The following is a 5,981-nucleotide window of genomic DNA, read 5'->3' on the forward strand; positions in this document are numbered from 1 at the left end:
ACATAAATGGCAAAAAATCGCGACTTTCTTCCTCTTTTCAATACTTATGAGTTATCCGTGTGTGTGGGTGTGTTAGGGTACATAATATTTGACATTAATATAACTAATATATCACAAGAACTTCCTATAACGAAATAATATTTAATTTTTCAACACACACACACACACGCCTCTGTTATGGAATCATACAAGAATAAAATAATAATAAACCCAAGTTTTCACATAAATATTTATCTTTGTCTCAATGTTTGTCTATTACGCCTACTCATAACAGTTTATGAGATCAAAACGACCACGAAAAGCTGTAAAATTCAATATAATGCGTTACATCTTTCATATATTTTTTGCCGTAAAACGCACGTGATTTTGATTTTATGCGAGTTTCCTAACTCATAATCATAAAATATCTACTAACTGAGTCTTATGTTACGTTTTATCAATAAGTGAATTACTTGAGTAATATTGGATATAATATTAATGGGATAAACGGAAATGCTACTAAAGTTGTCATCACGTCACTAGAATTACTCATAATGTGGAATTATTTATTATTCGAATAAAACTATTATATAGCGCTGGAAATGGATGAATTGCTTTCACTTTCAACGGCACAAGCAGCTTGTTAGCTTAGTGGCTTCAGCGTGCTATTCTCATATTTGAGGTCGTAGGTTCGATTCGTATGGAATTTGTCTCTATGTGAGGCATTTAATACTCGCTCGTATGGGGTAGGAAAACACCGAGAGTCATGCATAGAAGGCACTTACTTGCCTATCAGAAAATGAAATGATTACGAAACAGAAATATGAGGCACAAACCTAGAACACGTTATATAATATTTCAAACTACATAGGACTTATTTATTTTTCAAACAGACTACATACCATAACTTTTTATATAATCTCTCATAATCAGACTATAGTGTATTTTTCCAAAGCTTCTGATCCCTTTTGACAAAGATCTTTGTTTATAGGAAAACCTTTTTAAGGTAGCCTATTTACTGGATCCCTCGTCGGAAGTTTTCATAAGAACGATCTGATACGTTTTTGAAACTAAATTCAATTTGCTCTTGTCTCATATTAAACCGTGGTCCTGATAGATTTTAAGAACCATTGTGTATCGATGCTGGTTATCAACTAGAGGTAATTTGTTAGTCTTTACTAATATTATGAACGGGTAAAGTTTGTGTCGTTATCTTTCTGGATCTACTTAACTGAGTTTTAAAATTATTTTACTAATAGAAAGCCATTGTGATTGTTTAAGTTTATATATTAAAACAATAAATTAAACCTTTTATTCGTGATAGTCAGATTTGGGAAGTCTGAAAGAAAACAGTCGGACTAAAAGATTCTTATGAACGAAGAGAGATCTATGATTGCGTTCAAACTCAAGCTGTAGAGCCTGATAATGCTTACAAAAGTGTCAGCGACAGCATGTCTTTTCTATATTTTATATTATACAACCAGTTCTCCTAGGAGTCTACCCAGGAGGCTCGCTAATAACTTACGTATATGCTAGCTGCATAGATGTACACATTAAACTAAACAACTTGATAGAGCAACTGTGGCTGACACTTGTCAGTTTCCTTTCCTCTGCTCTTATAGAAAGAATCAACGTGGTCTTAATTTGGTTGGGCTCTACAGACTTAGTATAAATTCTTGTCCTTCCATCCTTCTTTGCACCGCTAGTAGACCTACTTAGGAAGTACCACGAAAATAAAGTGGTGACTAAAGAAGTAAAAAGTACAGTTGCATCGACTAATGTACTACTACTACTCATGCGCTACTCCTAACAGTACATGATGAATAGAGAGAACCTTGATTGAAGAACGAGGAGTCTACTAACCTGAACTCGAAAAATTAGGGTAAAAGAGTTTTAAAACGTTATAGAACATTTGTGAAACGGTTAGGAAATACGGAAATTTGAGGTTAGCTAAGCATAAGGAAAGTAAATGTCTCAAGGACACCATCGGCCATGATAATTAAAAACACAAAGTAAATTGTTAAAACGTAGAATTTTTTTTCGCTCTACTGCAAACTATGCCTTATAACGATACGAAAATTACACAGATTTATAGCAACCTGAATCGACTACAAAGTCTAACGGTATCTATGATTACTTTAATATTGATTGTCTTTAAGTTTAAAAAGTTATAATACATTACTTTTAATAATTATAATGACTGTGGAGTCACTGTACCACAAAGAACGGTTCGGTGGCCGTCGATACACAATCTTATACTAGAATAATATGTCCTGAGTACATACCTCGTTACAATATCTTCTTACCAGGAAGAAAGGCACACAATATTATCAGCCTTAAGGATTTGGAGAAATTATATTAGTTTGGGAACAAAGAGAGGTTAGACTGACGCTAATACCTTGCCTCACGATAGTTCTCAAAAAACGCACTAAACACTCCCTATAAAATTCTAAATAGTAGACATATCAATTATAATTAACAAAAAGTATATATCAAAATAAAAATGTGTCTAACGTAACCCGAGTAAATCTCAACAATGTCTCAACTAATAAATGTGACGATCGGCCGAGAAAAAATAATCACCCTCATCAAAAATTATTAAATTGAAATTATGTATTTCGAACAGTCACTATTATTATCCATCTAGCGATATTGACAAATAAACCACTAGCATTAACGGTTTTGAATAAATTTGACTTTGATGTTATTAAATTACATTGACAAAGCTGCCTCTAACGCCATTGCTCTGACATTAATAATAATGACTATGAAATTAAAATTACTATAGAATATCAAATAGTATGTGAATTTGTAGATCTAGTAATATTGGCAAATCTAATAAACAACTACTATCGGTTACAAACTGATAAGAAATTGACGTTGTTAATTTACAAACTCTTTGACATAATAGGTTGGGGAAAAAGTTTCTTCGCATTTTTTTAGAAAATTCATAACTTTTTTTAAAACAGTTTATTTACATTTAACTAAAGTATGTAGGTACCATTTTGTTCGATAACTTTTTGCCATCTTGTAGGTTGGGACATGATCCCATTGCTCTAGAAATTTTGGGGCTTCTAATCAAAATAGCGCGACAATTGGTTTTGGCAGTCCTCTTCTGAAGAGACTGAAACAGGTGGAAATCTGAAGGTGCAAGGTCAGGACTATACTATATATTTACATTAACACCTCCGAGCCAAGCTGTCTTAACTTTTGCTGAGTGGCTAAAGACGTTTGAGGTCTAGCGTTATCATGATGAAAGGCCACACCCCTTCTGTTAGTTAATTCCGGCCGCTTTCTCTCAACTTCTTTTTTTCATCTCATCAGTTGTTCGAAGTAGAGTTCAGAATTGATGGTCCTGCCTGGTGGTAACAGCTCATAATCAATAATGCTCTTCCAATACCACCACACGCACAGACCTGACCTTTCTTTGACCACGACCTTTTTCGCACTTTCTTATCGTACGTGATCCTTTTCATCACCACTTATCAGCTTCTTCAAAAATGGTTCGGTTTCATTACGTCGTAATAAAGAAGCACAAATTAATACATGGTTCATTAGGTTTCTTTCAGTGAGCTCGTGAGGTACCCTTTTTTGTGTACCCAGTTTTTTTTCAAATGCGCCAAAACTGTTTTGTCGTAAATTCTCGGTTCATCAGCTATGTCTTAACTATTGATATGCCGATCTTGCTCCACATTTTGAGGGCGACCATTTGATAAAATTACCGGATTGAAAACTCTTAAACCAAATTTGTAAATACTCTCTCAGACACTGCACTAGGTTTATAGACCTAGGTACACAATTTTTCTTCTGTTCTGAAAGTTCTTCATTAGATTCACTCATCTTGATAGTATGAAAAATAAATAAAAATCACACATTTTCGTAATTTTAATTTAGAATTATCTTCTTTAAAATTTAAACTTTTAATGATACTAAAACCAGCCAGATACAAATAATACATACTTGTGAAAATACTTTTTCCCCAACCTAATATAATAACAATGGCAGGTGATACCAGTGACATTGCCCTGACATATATAGTATATTATATAATAGTTTCTAGAGGGGTCGAGTAACATCCAACAAAGATTTCTGTTTATAGAAATATTACTTCATTTTCTACCTAAATATACAACGATTATTCCGTGCAATCAATGGGGCAAAGAATCCCATGAGACAACAGCTTGCTGATTGGAAGTACAATTTATTATATGATTGTAACGGCAACATTTAGAAATAATTAAAGATAATCCCCTACGCTCATAATAGAGAAAAAAGGCTATATTATATTAGCGAGCAATAAAGTGGCTATTTTTAATTAAATGAGTTTTCATAATTTAATGCCATTACTGTTACAATAACTATGCAACAATAACATAAAAATAAGTATAAAATATGATTGCGCTATGGGCAAGGTAAAATTGGTTAGACTTCTTTTCTTCTCTTCTTCTTCGTTGCGTGCTTTAAAAGTTATATATGACCTCCATAGTTAACATCCAACCATCTTATGGTATTAAAAGAGTTCATACTAAAGTTAGATGAGGACCTAAGCTTCGGCTCGTTATTAATTTATGCATGGATGGAAACAATTTAGCGTTCTATATAATTTAAAAGCACCTTTATTTAGATTTTAGAACTGACTTTCGCGATGATTTTAATATAACGCATATAAACGAAAATGAAATAAAATAAACTGTTTTAATTCATTTGATAACAATTCATTATGATGTGTAAGATTTGGGAACCCTTCTAAAAAATACCAGTGTCACGGTTTTCACCTCTTCCACAACAAAATTAACTATAAATTCCACTGTTTCAATTTTCAACTGTTTTCCACACGCCTGCATGAGTGTGTGTGGGTGCAAGTTAGTGAATGAGTTGTTGAGTGAGTGAGTCAGGAATGAATAAAATGTGTATGTGTAAAATAAAATATAACCACTTATTTGGTCTCAGAAGCATATACAACACTGCGTAAGGTGTGTTCATAATCGTGTTTTTTGCTTGTAGACGGGTATGTATTAAGCAAACAATTTAATTTATTAAAGATATAGTCTGCCTACATATTGTATCTGGTTTAAATTACGTACCTAAATTTATAACTAATATTTAACCCCTTGGAGGTTCGAACCCATAGATTGTTGCCTATGTGCGCATTTAACATTTACTCGTATGGTGAAGGTAAACATTGTAAAGAATCTGTCATGACTCAAAGAACGCCGCCGGAGGTAAGGCGCTGAAGGCTCAGGTTACTCTGCTAGTGTTTTTGTAAACATAGCTTAAGAGAAAAAAACTAGAATCGTACTAAAGTTTAAAGAATATAATTAGACTGATTATTTTTATAAATTACATTTTAATTAATTTTCACGTTATTATATTTTATTGTGACATATTGCATGCATTGTGACATGGTTGATGTCATGACAACACCATGATTGAAGTGCTTTTCAACAAAGGACCAATCGGATAGAAAATATTCACTTAAAAGAAGTTTAAATATTTATTTTAGAAATTTTATATTATTAACACTTTGTTGCATTAATATTACGTAGAAAATCATATAACATAAATTATAAAGGCAGTTTTGAAAACTACTGTGTGTATGTCTCATCATAGCGGTCTTGTCAGCACTACAAATGCATATAATTATATTTATTTAACTGGGTTCTAGGTCACGTTAAACTGTTTAGTAACTGGCTGACTGATCGTTTTTCAATCATTTAAACACAATGAAAACGTCATCAGATGTTATTAATGTATGACAATGTTTCTCTGCCTTTTATATAGGAAACAACTTACGTCATTGTGATGGATTTCCCAGAATGTAAAATAATTATAAACTTACGAACCAGTCTATTTCCTTAAACTTGTTTTGAGGCTAATAGGGAACTATTACAATTGAATGTGTTGTTTTAATCAGACCTTATTTATCGAAATTGATAAGAAATGCTCTGCTGTGATTTAGAAGCTGGCAGAGCATTTTTAGTTTAATAAATATTTTCTGGACT

Source organism: Pieris brassicae, chromosome 8 (genome assembly GCF_905147105.1).
Source record: "Pieris brassicae chromosome 8, ilPieBrab1.1, whole genome shotgun sequence".
NCBI lineage: Eukaryota > Metazoa > Arthropoda > Insecta > Lepidoptera > Pieridae > Pieris > Pieris brassicae.